This window comes from Sturnus vulgaris, chromosome 3, assembly GCF_052056855.1.
Source record: "Sturnus vulgaris isolate bStuVul1 chromosome 3, bStuVul1.hap1, whole genome shotgun sequence".
In the NCBI taxonomy this organism is placed as follows: Eukaryota; Metazoa; Chordata; class Aves; order Passeriformes; family Sturnidae; genus Sturnus; species Sturnus vulgaris.
Genome location: NC_142245.1, coordinates 64311744 through 64329792, shown reverse-complemented (window position 1 = coordinate 64329792; position 18049 = coordinate 64311744). Strand labels below are relative to the sequence as shown.

General features: G+C 38.4%; 1 protein-coding gene and 1 long non-coding RNA gene across 3 annotated transcripts in view; both read left to right on the top strand.

Annotated features, from left to right (window-relative positions):
* Positions 1-18049, top strand: part of NKAIN2 (sodium/potassium transporting ATPase interacting 2) — a 514810-nt gene that overhangs the window by 27497 nt on the left and 469264 nt on the right. The gene's annotated exons all lie outside the window — the stretch shown is intronic.
* LOC148224385 (uncharacterized) overlaps positions 1-18049 on the top strand; it is an 82756-nt gene that overhangs the window by 27223 nt on the left and 37484 nt on the right. The gene's annotated exons all lie outside the window — the stretch shown is intronic.

Sequence of the window (18049 nt, the reverse complement as noted above, 5' to 3'; positions counted from 1 at the left end):
TACCATTTATTTACAATGCTGTATGTATTCATTAGATGTGCAGAATAAAATAGATATACAGTGAGTCTGCAGGGAAAAAAAATAATCAAGGAATCAATATGTGGAGAAGCACTGCTATTAGGCTGTCAGCTGTTCTCAGCAGAGTATGGCAAAGCAAACTTCAGCCAAGTGACCTAGAAAGATGGATGCTTTATAGAGGAGTCAGTCTGCTTCTCAGGCGATAAAGTATCGCAAGTGAATGGTTGGTGGCTGTCTTGCTGACCTGTGTGCTCGCCTGCCCTGTTGCAGATTCTGCTCTTGCCCTGCCTTTGCTAAAAAAGCACACAAGCTCGTACAGCTCACATGCACAGGAAAGAAGTTATTTCACTGGAACATTTTTTTTTTAAGTTGGACTTTTCCATATCTTTCCATAAAATTATCAAGGCTGTTGCTAGTGTGCCAGCAGATATTCAGCAGTCACAGCAGTCTGCTGTGCTGACCAGAGTTATAGCTGTCTGATTCACTGAGGTATCTTGACTGTCTATACCCTTCTGCTACCTTCCTTACATGCCATATGCTCTATGCTTCATTTACCATCATATATTGTGTTTTCATTATGCTGAGTCCTGAGATCTGACATGGATTTTACACAATACAAAGACACTGCTATTACCACGCTCTTCCATATACAGGAATTGCTGTAATCATCTCTCTGCTTAAAACTAAATTTTCAAAGCAGCACTGTAATATTTAATGCTTTGAAATTAGGCTGCTTTCAAAGTTCTTACATCATACAATCACTAATCCTGAAGCATTGCTGGCACTAGAAACGGGAAGGAAAATATTTCAGGTATCTTTAGAAGGATATGGATTCTCCTGGCTCATCACTTCTCTTGGTTTTCAAGCACAATAGCAATTCTTGATCCGTCAGAGATTCAGACATGGGGCTAATTCCAGCAGGAGAACACACTTTTCACAGAATAAGACATTACCAGTCAGAATGCTTTGATGATGTAAGAATTGGAGCTTGCTTTGTCCTCAGCCTAGTGGCTGGTGCTCTCAGGATTTCAGTAGCACCTGCAGTCTTCTGAACACATAAATTTTTTCCAAAATATATTATTGTGTTCAAAAACACGTGGGTGCTCTGCCGCACTATTTTCTACTGGCCTGCTTTGAGTAGTAGGTGTGGTTTCTGTTGAACACTTCAGAGACCTGCTGGAAGGACTATAATGCAATTAATTAACTGAAAGGAATATCATGATGAGTAAAGAACACGATGTTGAATATTTGCATGTGCATCTCCTAGCTTCATAATGTGGATAATCTGAGTATTCATTTAATGTATTTTTTTTCTTGATATTTCATTTTCCCTATTTCTTCACCTGCCCAGTAAGCTCATAGTTGAGAAATGTAATGAGGCCCATATGTTCATCAGTACTACTGAAAGTGCATGATTTATAGCAGGAGAAAGGTGTTACTCTCAAGTGCAGACCAACTGCTACTGGTCACCAGGATGTTGGAGATACAGCATCAATGGTGCAAAGGGACTCAATTCACTAAAATGGTTTTGAGGGGCATGCATAGCAGCACTTGAACAGTAAGAGAACAAACTGGTAAAACATTCTTGCTCTGTAAAACAAGAGGGCAATCAATAGTGTAATGCACACATATAGATGTATAGGTGCATAGAAACGTGTATCTGTGGGCATGTGGATCTGGGAAGTTCCAATATCATAGCAAACCAAAAGAGACAGATAAATTTTGACATGAAACCATTGCACATTGTTTTCTTTAGCTTTGCAGAACCTGGCTTATTATTTCTGCTCTCACTGGTTAGTGATAACTCCTTGCCAGATTGCATATGTCAGACCTTCAACCCAGACTCTTTGATCAGTTTATGATATTTTCCTCCTCCCCACCTACCCTTATCCTTCTGGATATCTGCGAGCCTGTAATATTTTTCTTTTAAATTTGACATTTGAGCATTTTCACATTGGCAGTTTGTTTTTATGTTGCCAGAATGGATATTTTTGCCCCCTTTTTGTCTTTTTGGTTTTTTTAATTACCACCTTTGACTAGCCTAGCCAGTTTGTTTCTAGCAGATTAGTTCCTTATCTGCAAAGAAAGAGACAATCAAAAGTATGCAGAACTTCTCAGTACAAACTGGATTATCATTACACCAAGCTCTGGCTTTCTGTTTTATAAAAGATTTCCTTCCATAGCTGATTTACTTCCACAGCCTTTTGCTTCCTTTCCTCCCTCCCCCGCCTTCCCAGTCTTGTTTGTGGGACAGACAGGCTTGCTGGGGAAAAAAAAATAAATAATCCTGTCCTTCATTGCCCTTTTAAATTAATTCTCTGTTGTCTGCAAATGACTGAAGCAAATAGTACTTATATTAAAATCTGTAGCCCTGTGGGTTCTGATGATTTTAGAAATCTGTTCAGTGCACAATCCTGGGAAGCCATCATATCGTCCTCCTGGGCATCAACCTTTTACAGATTTGTTTACTGTTTTTCAGAGTGGAAACTTAAACAAGGATCAAGTGAAATCCTTAGAAAGTTGGTGATCTCTTCATTAATAAACTTAGAGCCTCTGGGCTGGCCTACAGTTATCTGTTCTACTCATGTGTGTGCAATTTCAGAGACATTTTGTGAAATTTCTAAGCAAGGAAGCTGATATTACTGATATGTTGGGGTTTTGTTCAATTTGGTTTGTTTAGTTGTTTATTTGTTTTTCATGGAAGCGTTTAGCTTTGTAGAATGTCACCTGGTTTATTAGCTTCTGGTAAAATAACTACAAATATCTCCGATTTTCAGCCTCTCTTATTCTTTATATATTCTTCCTTTGGTTCCTGAATCCAATGTGCAAATGTTTGATTTTCGTGTATTTTTCAAGTTCTTTTCCTTTTGAATTATTTTAAAACTGTACTTCCACATTGTCTTTTCCAGATATTTATTTAAACACTTATTCCAGTAGAATTTCACATTGTCTTACCTGAAGTCAGATAGCATGTTTTACTGGTTTGTTTGTTTGGTTTTTTGGGGCAGGTTGGATTGTTGGCTCTTGTGCTCTTACTACTGTTTGTGATGATACTCCTGTCACTGAACTAAAATAAAATCTTTAAGCAGGCTTACAGTGGAAGCATTTTTGTTGTCATCTGTCCTCATGTACTACAGACAAGAAGAGATATTATGATTTGCTCTGTTTTCTCTTTGCAAAGAGACAATGAAATGAAGGATCACATTCAAGTTAATGTCAATTTCCTGGTTGTTTTTGTAACAAGATTAAGGGAAGGCGTTGGGGGAGGCTGATCTCCCTACTCCAGCTAATGACTATCTCATACCCACCATTGGTGGAAAAGAACATAACATGGACAGCAGAACAGCAAACTCTGGTGACCGGTATTGTTGGGAAGTTGTTTGATTATTGGAGAGCTACCTCGTGAAGAAGACCAAAGACAAATTATTTTTCTCATAATATGAACCTTATGGTATTGGAAATTGTTCTGCCACGCAGTGTTTCCCTGATGGAGTATTCGACTTTCATCCTGGTTGTTTACCCCTTCAGTGCCTTGGCAAAGGATGGCTCCCCTGAGTTGTGATTTGCAGGGGCTCAGAAGCTGCTCTGTGATGCTGTCCTCTGGTCCACGCCCTTATATGTGACTTGGTCACCCAAAACCAGAGCTGCACAAAGAAGCTGACTTACCCCAAAGTGCCATTTGTTCCTCATAGAGAAGCAGAGATGTGGCAGCAGTGATAAGCGTTATCCACATCTTATAAACTATTTGCTTTGGCTCCCTGAGGTGTAAGGTCTGACTGTTATCTCCTGCCTGGATAACTATTCCTTTATGAGTCTTGAAGGCAGAGGGCTTGAGCCCCCTTCTTAAATGTATATCATAGCTAGCACCATTTGATTCTGTCATTTTCTCTTAGCTGCAGCTTTTTAAAAGGCATGACTTTTTGATCAGACCAACCAATTGCCAGAAATAAACCAGATCAACACCTTAGTTATCTGTCCTTAATTAAAATAAAATCCTCAGACCTTGGGTGATTTGAAACATTAAGAACAAAGGAGTCAGAAAAGTTAATTAACAATAAGGGCATGCATAGAGTAAGATGGGAGACAGATTGTGTGCATGTGTATGTATGAGTTTTGGTTTTGTTTTTTTTTTTTTCTCCCTAATGGAGGTAATAAAGAGGCTAAGATGAAGTTTAGTAGCAGATAGGCTGAGTGTGGAAAAGGGAAGTGTGGATTTTGTCACTGTCAGTTTAAGATTAAGATGTAGGAAAAAGGTAACTGACAAGTTACAAAATGGTAGCATCTCAGTGTAATGTGGTTGATAATTAAAACATATACATTTATAAGTTCTGATCCATAATAAACTTGAAATATGAAAATGTGAAGTTTGGCACTTTTTCCCTGTTTAGATTTTCCTCATGAAGTATTTTGTTTTAGAAAGCAACTATAAGGTGTAATTATAATATCAAATTTATTATGTTAGTTTCCATACTTAAATTATTTTGGGTATCATGGAGAATTCTGTATTGAACTCGTGTTTCAGGTTTAATGAAACTTTTCTTCTGTTTTAGTTTCAACTTTTGAGTATGGCCATTTATAATTTATCTGCTCTATGATAATGAAGATAATCCACTAAGAATAATATTCTTTTTAATTAAATATGGATGGATGGATGGATGGATGGGTGGATGGATGGATGGATGGATGGATGGATGGATGGATGGATGGATGGGTGGATGGATGGATGGATGGATGGATGGATGGATGGATGGATGGATGGTGCTTTCTTGCTTCTCAGTGAGATAGGATATGTCTGAAATGCAAATGACTTTATCTAACATATAGCTAAACATAATTTAACTGATGGAGTTACTAGCTACTCCTAACATCTGTGAAAATAATTTCCCTCCAGGCTGTTTTAATGTCAGCTTGCTATTTGGGACTAATTGTGAAAATGTGATTATCATCACATATTATGTAGTATAAGAAAGCAAGGGCAAGATATACCTTCAATTTTGCTTTGTCACTTTCTTTATTCATATATTTACAGTTTATATAAATAACCTATGACTGTATTTCCTTTGGCTTGGAGTTCCAGAGAGAAAAAGAGAACATAAAATCTTTGTATGAGAGGAATAATTTTCTTTTCCAGAGGAAAGTAACTTGGTTAAAGTGGATAACATAGAAAAGCCAATTTTCTGAAAAGACCACAGTATCTTGCAAACATCCCACAGGTATTCTGCTTCTATTTAGTATGAAGAGTATAAATGCTTGGTCTGGTTTTGGGTGTGTGCACATATGTCAAACACATGTGAAGACTTGTGTTCAAATCGTCACTGCACTTTGTATCCAGTGCAAAGTGGTGGAAATAGGCTATGTTGGCCATCTAAAAGCATGATTCTTCATCTAATATGTGTGCAAATCTAGACATATGATATTACTGATGGTAGAACTCATTTTTTGATAGCATGAATTGCACCTGGGATGGGGCAATCCTGGTGGTGTGTACAGACTGGGGAATGAGATGCTGGAAAGGGTGTTCTGGTCCATGGCAAGTTGAACACGAGTCAGCAGTGCCCTGGCAGCCAGGAGGGTCAAGTGTGTCCTGGGGGGCATCAGGCACAGCATGGCCAGCCAGGCAAGGGATGGGATTGTCCTGCTGTGCTCTGGTGTGTCCTCACCTTGAATACTGTATTTTTGGCCCCACAGTATAAGAAGCATATAAACCTATTCAAGAATATCCAAAGGAGGGCAACAAGGGGGAAGCTGTACAAAGACTGGCAGAAGTCACTTGGTGTGATTGGCCTGGAGGAGACTGAGGGGAGATCTCATTGCAGTTACAACTTCCTTCTGGGGGGAAGAAGAGGGGCAGGCACTGATCTCTTATCTGTGGTGACAGTGACAGGACCCTGAAGTTGTGTCAAGGAAGGTTTAGATTGGATATTAGAAAAATGTTTTTTCACCCAGAGGGTAGTTAACCACTGGAACAGTCTCTCCAGGGAAGTGGTCACAGCTCCAAGCCTAACAGAGTTCAAGAGTTTGGACAATGCTTTCAGGCACATGGTATGATTATTGGGGATGGTGCAGGGCTGAGAGTTGGACTTGATGATCCTTGTGGATCCCCTCCAACTCAAAATATTCCATGATTCTATAATTCTGTGATTCTATGATTCTATGATCAAGAGCATTGCCTTATTGACTTTCTGAAATAACTATAATAATTCAAAGTATGAAACCTCTTCTGTGTGTTTCTTCTAGCCTTCTTGTGATGTGAGTGTTGAATTTTATGTGGTTCTGACTTGAAAAGCAATTGTCTGAAAATTACATAACAAGGTTCCATTTTATATCATCTTTTTGCCTCTCCTAAGTGCATACTTTACAAGTAGTGTTTTTTTAATGCATCTTTAACTATCTAGCAGCATATGTGGGACTGAGGACTGAAATTCTGATCACTAGTTTATATTGCTAGACGGTTTTTCAGGTGAATCATGTGTTCAGGGCCTTTATATTTGCATCAGATCAAAGTTAGCAGGCTGTTCTATTGATTCAGGAATAAAAAGCTCCAGTTTGTGCTGTCTGTGTTAGCTTGGGAGGTTTCATAGGACTAAAGTGCAGTTTACATTTTCGTACTGGTTGACTACATACTGCGCTAGTGCGTGTGATATGTAATACTATGGTTCACCTTGGTTATGCAGTGGTATTTCTTTAAAAATTCCCAGTGGAAAGCTGTGGTCTGCCTTATGGCCAGTTTGCTGCCAAAATCTGGGCTAGGATCATTGCAACTGATTCCTACCTGGAAAAGGCATCAAGAAACATGAAGCTATTGGTAGAGTGGTAGAGTTTAGTAAAGAGACTGCAGAAAATGGTAGGGTGATGAGAAAGGCAGAGTAAAGACAGATGTCTTTCCAGAATTCATAGGGCTGAACTGTGATGCAGACTGCAGTTTGTTGTTAGACAGAGCAGTCTGACTACTTAAGCAGAATAGACCTGTTGAGTAAGGACAACTTTCTCACAATCAGTTTTTAAAAGCATTTAAATGCTCACCTACTACTGATTTCACTGAGTTAAATGCTTAAATAACACATCTCTATTATTTAACACACATTAATATCTTTGCTGTCTTGTGTGCTATTGTTATCTGCATAGGCATCTAAATGGTAGGAAGAGCTGTACAAATAAAGATACACTGAAAGAGAATATCCTCGTTCATTATAAAAATGACCTTTGGAAAATACATGATGTATTAAAAAATTGCTGTCAAGGTAATATGACCTACTACACCCATGCTAGACACCAATTTAAACAGAAATTCTGGTTAAATTGCATTTTAATACTAACCTGAATTTTATTCCCACTTCTGTGTATTTGTCAGACAGGGATGTACAACTGACACTGCTACTCAGTGGCAGAGAATTTTACTGTTAAGTGTCAGTGTCCTGGCTAGAATTCTACATTTTTCCATCAATCTTTGTTTTCAGGATATTATAGATGATCTATGATTCTCTTATTTAATGGCATGTGGCAATTATGACACAGTATCTGGTGTGAGGGTAGGCACATGCATTTGTGTTGTGCATTAAACATCACTGCTGCCTGACATTTTAGGTCTCTCAGCATCTGGAATGCAAATGTTTCTATTCAATGTCTTAAATTAATGTGAAGCTATCCTAAGTAGGTGTTCATTTGAATGTCATTACTTTAATTGGTCTGCATAGACTTCTGTCAAAATTATTAAGGCTATTGTATGTTGCAGAGGAGCAGTAGGTTGAATGCTCTGCTTGTAACCTGTGACTGTAAATATGTTCCCAAGCAATTTCCAAAGATGTATTGTGTTGGAAGTTTAGGTAGAAATATACTATGGTCACCGAAGTACCTAAGTAATTGTAATGCCAAATGACCCATAATGTAACCATTAAATTTAATGGTTAAATTTAATTGTTGAGTGTAGGTGTAGGAAGGGGTATTTAATCCTTTAGATGCAGCGGAAATAAGACACAGCTACATGGTCCCTCTTAGGATAGGAAAGAGACAACTTTATTGAAAGCACAATTCGTACTTACAGGATCTTCTGCAGAGCTAAGACAAGACAGTAGCTCACTGGATAATTGGGAAAAACGTTCGTGGGACCATACTTTAGAGTGGGTCCTGCAGTCAACACCAGGTGCTAATCTCTATATGAATTCCATTCTGTTTTGACCAAATTATTATCCTTGGACAAATTCTCCCTAACTGAAGCTGAACAAGCTTATCAGCCTGGGAATGGAGCTGAGAGATCAAGAGAAATTCCGGCCTGGGAATGATTTTCCAGGCTGTAATTCTCCTAGCTCTCTAACAATGTGTCCACAGTTAGGAAGAAAAAAAGTAGGTAAATCTCTTTTTTTACTCATATGAAGTCTAAACTGAATTCTCTCCAGAATGTGTGGTACAAGTTTAAAGTCTTTGATCCCAAACCACAGCTGTTCTAGGAGCATTTCATTCATGTTTTCTTCACGATTTTTCTGTGTTCCTGTAAAACATGAAATGTTCTCTTCAGCTGATAAACAGGCTTTTATTGTTTTATGAATATGAAAAATGATAGTTTAATTAGAATACAAAATATGAAGAAAGGAACAGAAATGCTACTTTAAATTTTTCTTAACTGAATAGTCTTGTTTTTACAGCATGCAGTGTACAAGCATGTATAAGAAACATTTTGTCTGATGCAAATTGTTTGCAAATGGTTCTTTGAAGGCATGTGACTGATGAGTATCAACTCTAAATTGCCTGGCTGCCCTATATGTCTTCAACATACAAAAAATACATGGTTGGTCCCATTCTTAATGGATGCTGTTGTTTTTTTACTGTGTTTTATCCATGGACCACTGTGTCAAGCTAATACAAGTTCAGTTTCAGGGCATATCCCATCTATATGATACAGTCTCCTAAATCCTCAGATTTAAATTTCTACATAAGGCAGGGATTAAGCAAGCTGATTTTTCAGCCAAAGTTTCTGTTTGACCAAAGTAGAGCAGCTGTAACTCTGGACATGGAAATGTGCTTCACAGTCAGGGAAATGAGTCCAAGACACAAGAATACAACCATTGGGGTTCCCTGTTGACTTAGCTGGAAGCATCAAGATAATTAATTCTTTACCAATTCTTTACTATTTGGCACATCTGAAATACAGAATGCATTTAATTTAAAATATTAGACTTTAAAATATTCAGCTGACATCTTACTATGTCATCACTGCATATAAACACAGACTGTAACTGATTTTTTTCAATCTATCTATTCTGTAGCTAGTAGTCCTTAGTAGCTGTAAAGATGTTATAATAATGTAAAAAAAAATTAAGGATTTTTTTTAAACTGCATGTACTTTTTTTTAGATTGCCCATAATGGCTCCAGTGTGTAAACATGTAATTATGGAGTTTTCTTAACTTACTATTTACTCAATAGGCCATGAGGGCTACAGAAGAAGCTCTTTATTACTTTGCAGATCATTGAACTTATAGACTGCATAATAGCTCCATTGAAGCCAACATGTGCTGTTTTAATGTGGTGCTGTGTGGAGTCTACATGCCCACATCCCATTTTAAAGAAAGAATAGTGAAATGATCTTCTCTTAATAGAAAAAGCAGTTGCTTCACTCTATGGGAGACCTCAAATGCTGTTTTGGAGTACATAAACGCTTACTGATTTAGGCAGATAGGGTTTAGGTTTTTTTAGGTATTTCGTGTTTTGTTTTTTTTTTTTTTTTTAGGTTGTATGACCCAGTTTGACATTTTTTTGCAGCTAAATATGACTAACTGAATATAGAGCTTCATGAAAGAAAATATTTACACGATCTAGCATTTGGAACATGAATAAAGGCCTGCAGAGAGACCTTGGCAAAGTAGAGGTCTGGGCAATCACCAGCCATATGAAGTTTAACAAGGGCCAGTTCTGGATTCTGCACTTGTGACAGGGCAATCCTGGCTGTGTTTATAAACTGGGGAATGAGAGGCTGGAGAGCAGCCCCAGGGAAAGGGACCTGGAAGTCCTGGTCCATGGCAAGTTGAACACAAGTCAGCAGTGCCCTGGCAGCCAGAAGGGCCAAAAGTGTCCTGGGGGGCATCAGGCACAGCATGGCCAGCTGGGCAAGGGATGGGATTGTCCTGATCTGCTCTGAGCTGGGGCAGCCTCACCTCCAGTGCTGGGAGAGTTTGGATGCCACAATATGAAAAGAAGACATTACACTATTGGAGAGTGTCCAAAGGAGAGTCATGAAGCAGGTGAAGGGTCTGGAGGAGAAGCCTTATGAGGCTTGGCTGAGGACACTTTTCAGCTTGGAGAAGAGGAGGCTGAGAGGAGACCTCATCACAGTCTTCAACATTCTTATGAGGGGAAGCAGAGGGGCAGGTGCCAATTTCTTCAGTCTTGTGACCAGTGACAGGACTTGAGGAAATGGCATGAAGCTGAGGTAGGGGAAGTTAAGGCTGGATGTCAGGGAAAGGTTTTTCACCCAGAGGGTGGTTGGGCACTTGAACAGACTCTCCAGGGAAGTGGTCACAGCATCAACAAGACAGAGCTCAACAAGCATTTGCACAATGCTCTCAGGCACTCTTGGTGTGTCCTGTGCAGAGCCAGGAGTTGAACTGTGATGGTCCTTGAGGGTCCCTTCAAACTCAGCATATTCTATGATTTTATGATAAACTTTAGGAATCTTATGCAATTAGGCTGTCAAGTTCTGGTAGGGGAAAGTTGCCAAGCTGGATCAGAAAGGGCAGGAATGGTATTGGGAGAGACTCTGTTTTGCCTACAGTTACTGGTAATCATCAACACTGTTTGTCTTCTGTTTTACTTCCCAGTTTCAGTCCTGGACCTGATCACTGAGGTGCCTGACGTAAAAGCTACTAGGGCCATGTTCTTAATAAGCCTTGCTCACCTCTTTCCAGGCCAGAGGTGAACAGGGAGAGGGCAGGACCAATTTCATGCATTAATGGATGAGAGAAATGCTGTGTAGATATGCAGCAAAAACAGGGCATCAAGAAGAAGGACCATGTTAGAAGCACTTGCCAAAGTGGAGGGTGAATCTAGCCGGAAGTCCATGGTGGAGAGGAAAAGCATCTAGCAGGTGGTGTGGAGACAAGAATGGCAGAAATTAAATGTTTTGCTAGTTCTTCAGAAGCCACAGTATGGTTGTTTCTGTGTTCTAAAAGCTGGCAGCAAATAGAAATTAGTTTAAAGAAGTTATTTCCCCAGTAAAAAAGAGAGAAAATGCACGATATTGTGAAGACCTCGTAGTGCTCCTGAGCAGTGTGGGAGCAGAAGATCAAAGCTTTCATTTTCGTAATTTCATTTAACTTCTATTTAATTAGCTACATCTAGATGTACAAAAAATTATGTCTGAAGAATAAAAGTGATAAAAATTCTGAGTCTGACAAGACTAATGAGCTAAAAAACAGCATCTATACTGGTGACTGAGAAGAGGATATTGTTCTGTTCTTTAATAAGAGCTTATGTCTACCAAGTGCCTGAAAGCAAAATCAAACTCCATCACAAACCAAATCTTTTTTCAAGGGAAAAGAGATGGATCATTTCAATGAGTGTATTGTAAATACCTGAATTTCATGTGCAAATTCAAAGAAAAATGTTTCTCGCAAATGAAGAATGGATGAATTTGGAGAGTAACTGTTGCTAAATAAGAAAGCTAGCATTCAGATTGGGGAATTTAATTAAGAGGTCTTAAACTTCAATAATCTGTTAAGATATTTGTGATGAGTGTGTTGCAGATGAAGAGTTTGTTGTCATTTCAGCATGGATGTCAAAGTTAGATACAGCACCATCAATTGGGAATAACAACCCTGTCAGACTTTATGTATGCCTTTCATTTTGTTTTTTACGATGTAGTGTAATGATGTTTCGTTAGCTGACTAATCTGTTGATATTCCATGTATACAAAAGGGCCATTAGATGCACCAACATAAAAAGCTTTTCTATCAGTCATTCACAGAAGAGTTTATTAAAAGGCAACATGGTAAATATCTGATTGGTTCCTAATCCAGTTTGTAGTTTGTTACTAGTGGCATTGATGGGCATTGACTTGGTAGAGATGAATAATGTTCTCTTCTTGGCCCTCAAACAGGCTTCTCCAGTACCATCAAATCAGCCACAGGCTGCACTGATTTTACTTTTATTGAAACTGTTGCACTACATCAGTTCCTTACAGTCTAGAGCTTTACAGAATTACCCTCTGTAAAAATATGCAACATAATCATCTGCGCAAAAAATAAATAACAGAAGACAGTCCCTCCTATATTCAGCTTGGGGGGTTTCCCCCCCTAAAATGAACTGAAAGTAAGTGAAAGAGGTAAAAACAATGACACTTTAGTTATCAGAATTCTAACTCTATGTCTCATAGGTACAGGTGGGTAGACAAATTCATATCTTTCAAGATGATACCTTCATTCTGAAGAGTGTTGTTACAAAGATTTTGTGAAAAGAGGATGGAGAAAAAACAAAATATCCCTTTCCCTAGGAAGTGGCATATGAAATAGGGCTGCATATTTAAAGATGACCCATCAAAATAAAATTACTTACAGGTGCAACAGAGTTTGAAAAAGCAAGTTGTTCTTTGGAAGTGTCTGTCCAGTTCAGACTTTTGTCTTACATTAAAATGAATTGTCCACAAGATAAACCTATTTGTTTCCAGTGACCATAGGCAGTATGGAATTTCTAGTTCAGATGTAACCAAATTATTTATAGAGTTTTGAAGTCAGATGACACAGTTTTCACCATTTTCACCATGACTTTGTTAACCATGAAAGCCCTTGTGCGTCTCTTTCATTCATTGTGTATTGAATGTATTGCTCAGAAATCTCCGTAATCTTGTGCACAGCAACTTTTAGAAGTTAATTCTATTGCTGTTTGTAAGGCAAACAAAGAAAGTCATTGTGTGTTCAGTATGAAGCCTACTGTGTCAAAGTAAGCAACATTTCAAAATGCCTCTCAGTAGAACACAGATCAGTAGAAAGTGCACGGAAAACCTTTCATCCGAACAATGTACATTTTGCTAATCTGTTGTTTATTCCAATACTAATTCTTCTTTCAGCTGCATGGATAAAATCGTACTCTGAACCCCATCTCCCAACTCTTAATCCCCTATTGTTTTGTAAACACCTCCAATAAAAGAGATGGAGTTGTATTTCCAGTATCACTTAAATCAATCCCTCTTTAGAGTGGCTGTTGGAGGATTCTCTATTTAAAAATACAGCCAAAAAATAACATGTGCAGGAAGCTCGCATTCAAAGTCCTCAGGCTGCACCTTGTTTCAAAATACTTTGTGTACTCCTGTAGCATATGAAAACACCAAAACTACCTCTAAATTCTTCAGCTATGAAGTTTTGTTTCATTTTACTGAAAGAATACTTTTTTGCAGAGGGATAAAACTTCTCTTAGGCATGATCTCTGTTATCTACAGCTTTAGAAGCAGACAGGTGAAACACCCTTTGCAGTGCACTTCTTAAAAATAATGTGATGGGGAAGGTTCATCGGTGAGGGAATGCAGGTGGCTTGGAAAGTGCCAGGTCATTGGACAGCACCTGAAGGAGAGCTGGGGCTGGAGCTCTCCTTGGAACAGATGGTCATCCCAGGCCACAGGGGACCACAGGAAAATGCTGAAGATGTGTAGGTAGAGCTGCACATGTTGAGAGTATAAGTGATTCAGACAGACTGAGATGCTGGGGAGAGGGACTGTCATTAAGCATGCCAAATGGTCAGAGCTGTGTAAGCTGGAGACATTATTGACATTCCTGCTTCCTGTTCATACTTTCCCCTGCCTCCACTCTGTTTCTCTTCATCCATTCCTCTCCTACTGTAGTCAAGTGGAGAATGGATTGGAAGAAGCAGTTGAGGAGGGTCAGTCAGTTCACAGTGAGCTGAGATTCAGCCTCACAATGAGTCACTATATTTTATACAAGTAAGAATTTTTCTTCTTTAGGCTGTGCACTAAGATTCGCTGAGGTGATTCTGTTTCCATTCTGCCATGAGCCCAAACTTGTGGACTTACACAGAGTAGTTTGTGTTCATTCTTATTTTACTTTAAGAATTACTGATCATTACTTTATTCTTTCTCTGATTCATCCTTGCCTTTCCAGACTTATTGATTTTGAAAATGGCAGCACACTACTGAGCTCCAGCCATACATAAGATTTGTTTCTCCCTGTTCATGAATTACAATTGTATGACTCACACAGAGCTGCCAAGAAGATAATTGAATCAAGTCACCATTAGCTTCTGGAGTATAATTCTCATCAGCACATATTGGCATTTTTAAGAATTTACTTAAAATGCAAGACAAAGAAATCTGAACCTGTTCACAAAATACTGAGATTAAACCCAGTCCCTAGTAAATTAAAAAAAAAAAACAACAAACAAAAAAAAATCCCCAAACAAACAAAACAAAACAAAACAAAATCAGCATCTTAATGTACTTTGAGAGTCTTGAGGTAAAAAAAATGAAGTATGGATTGGTTAAAAAAGAGGAAGAACCGGGCTTCCACTCACGTTTGGAAGGTATTTTGGAATTGCCATTATTGATATCAGTGTGTCTCAGGATCACCTGCAAAACCAACAGTGCAATTTTCTACATTGGGGAAAAAATAGTGATGACATTGTAGAAGGAGTTAGTCCCTTCTCTGAATACTTGGCTAGGAATGAAAAAGGGAGGGATTGGCAAAATGTTGCTTTATAAACCAGACTACATGAGTGAATGGTTTGTGAATTCCTGCAATGTGTCCAGCAGCACTAGGTAGTCAGTTGGGAGTAATAGCAATAAATCTGTACACACCTTTTCTGTCAAAATGGCTTTTCAGAAAAACCTTTTTTTTTCCTTTTTTCTTTTTTTTTTTTTTTTTAATGAAAAACGTTTGTCAGAATTACATTTTTGGTGAAATTTGTAGAGTGAACCATATACAAGCACCTATACTGTCTTACCAAGATACATCTTCCTGGGATAGCTTGTGCTGAAACACTTCCATAGATGAAACTCAGGTTAGTGTGCTGTGCCTTATTTAAAGCATGGACTCACAGGTGTCAAGAAGGTGTGCAGGTCTCAAGACTATTTTCTGCTCAGTATTTTTGCCTTAATTTATTTTAAGATTTTGGGTTAGTTCCTGTGCTGAACGTAGAAAGATTTTGAAACTTTTATATTTTTGTGGAGTAAAGTTCTGCTTCTCTCTCATTCTATATTTGCCAGCTGGTGTACAGCAGGGTGATCCCAAAGCGGGAAACATGCAATTTGCCATTTGAAAAGACAGATTTCAGCAGTCCTTCCCTTCTCCTGTGCCACCTGGAACCTAGGGACTGCACAGTATCTGCCAACACTGTTGTTAATGCTCTTGGAGAGGCATACAATTTTGTTAATTGTGTTTTGAGATTGTATGAGACTGAAAGAAGTTGTAAATACTACTGAAGTGAAGAAAATGGTCATTAAACAGAAGAGCAAGGGGTGGTGACATCATTCAACATGACAGGGGAACAGCAATTTGCTTTTGAGCAATGTACCTAGAATGGTTGTAACATTTTGGCTCAGGGAGGTGACGGTTGAATTCAATACTTGGTGTACTGGGGCATGGGCACATCTGAAAGATAGCTTAATTTATTGGTATGCTTTAGCAAGCTGGTCAGGAAACTCCAGAGCTTAGAATAGGGAAGAGTTGCCTAATAGTGAACTTTTGACATAAAAGCTTGCACACTGTTGGTGAGCAGCACACAGAACACTATCTTCAGATTTTCCACCTGAGAAATTTGTAAATATTCTGGGGCAGCCACAGTGTTTTTTTGAGGTTTGTTTTTTAGTTCTTTTCTAAAACTGATCTGTGAAAACAGGATAGAAAATGTTGTTGGATGTTGTGGCTTTAATCTTCCATTAGCAATATGTAGAAATCAACAATTAACAAGTGCAATTAACAAGCCACACAAATTTACCACTAATGTGCATTCTGGTCTGAATTTTCTTACCAAAATTCTTGTCATTAAAATGGAAAGAGTTTTGTCCTTACGTTGTTTCAAGTAGGACTTGAGTGACTCATAAGCTTGTAGTGATTCTCTGCAAGATTTGCTTTTGCCTTCAGCAGAGAATAGAGCATAAGTTAGATAAATAGCTAGCTAGCTAGCTAGATAGATGACCTAAACAGGAGCATGTGGAAATGCTATTTTGTAAGTTTTATGTTGGGTTCTTAGTCTCCAGTTTGGCAGAGATCGGGTTATCCCATGTGCAAGATGTCTGAGGAAGGAACTGGTTGACTTCTGACTGATCATGCCAGAATGTATTGCTTTAAGACCCTTTATTCAATTTAATCTCGTCTGTTTTCTCTATCTTTGTTATATCTACAATAGAATTTATGAAGTCAACACCTTTTAACCTTTTTTTTCTCTTTGTATTTGTGGCACATTCAATCATGAATCTTTTAAAAATAAAAACAAACTCTATTATTCCAGTGAAAGATGAAAATTTCTATTCTCATCTTCAGTTTTAAAGTTTACATTCCTTTTGCTTTGTAGATCTCTTATCCTTTCAAATCTTTCAGAATGTGACAATAAAACATTTACCTACAGAGAAAGGAAGAAAACTCCAGCTCCCAAAACTTAATAAAACTACAAAAGGTTCAATTAACATGACCCAAGCTCTCCTTTAATGGGCTTCAGTTAATCCACCCTACCTGAAAGACATTAGTGTGCCCAGTGTCTGGAAACACCATCTTCTGCTTTTGGGAAGGTTGTTGTACCACTCATTAAGCATTTTCTATTGAAAGAAAAGCATCATGTTTTAAAATCTCAGTCTGAACATGCTGCTTGTAGTCATAGCAGGATTTCACCCTCTTCCACAGCTATCTTTCGCTGTAATTAGGACTGGGTTTTAAAACTAAATGATTGGGTTTGGCATTTGTGTCAAATCACAGGAGCTATAAAGTCAAATAACTTTATCCTGCAGGGAAAACATTGTATCCAGACCAGTAGACAGCCATCAAAGTGCTAGTTTGATGCCCACGTGGGTATTCAGGTGGAATTCTTGAGCTGCATAAAATCACATCTGATGACTGCTGAGTTAACACTGCTGTGGGAATTATGGCACAAACCTCAGCAAGAAGGTCAGATGGGCACTAGTATGGCAGCCTTTGGGTCAGAGGTGAAGAGATGTGTTAAAGAAGGACCTCTCTGCAACAAATACACTTCTGAAAAAACACAGCATTATATGTCCAAACAGATAATGGCTATTATAGGAGGCACAGCTGGGACAAAGCCTGTACTTTATTATTGATACTGAATATCCTATAAGAAAATGCTGTTCTGTTAAAAGATAATTAGGAGCAAGCATTTTAAACTGCTGTATTTCTCGGAGCTAAAATGGTCTAATGAGATATCATATATATTATGCAAGGAGTTTAATAAAAATTTCATAAAAATTTGTGTAACTTGGCAAGAGAATTTTTCCAAATGGAAGGAAATATTATCCTCTCATCATTATTAAAAAAAATAAAATTGAAATAAACGCAGGATATGTTCAGGAACTGTGCAGCATATCTTAATAGACTATTGCAAGGGAGAGGTTATATGTCATAGAATAGTTACATCTGAGAAAACAAAGGAATGCCTTTCTAGTTCACATTTCAGAGATTTTCATCTGTTCTGGGTAAAATCTGACTAGTATTTGTGCATTGCTCTAAGCATAAGAGTGACTAATGGCTTTAAGCTGAAAGAGGATAGATTTAGATTGGATTTTAGGAAGAAATTCTTGACAGTGAGGGGGATGAGGCACTGGAAAATGCTGCTCAGAGAAGTAGTGAATGCCCATCCTGGAAGTATTCAAGGCTAGGCTGGATGGGGCTCTGAGCATCCTAAATAAGTAGAAGGTCTGCCTACCCATGGCAGGGGGTTTGAAATTAGACTATCTTTAAAAGTCCCGTCTAAACCAAACTGAACCTTTCTATGGTTCTGTGGTTCTAAGGGTCGTTTCTGAGGAATACTAAAACCAGAATGGGTTCTTAATTTGAAAACAGGCCACAAAGGCATTTGCAGTAGGAAAATAAG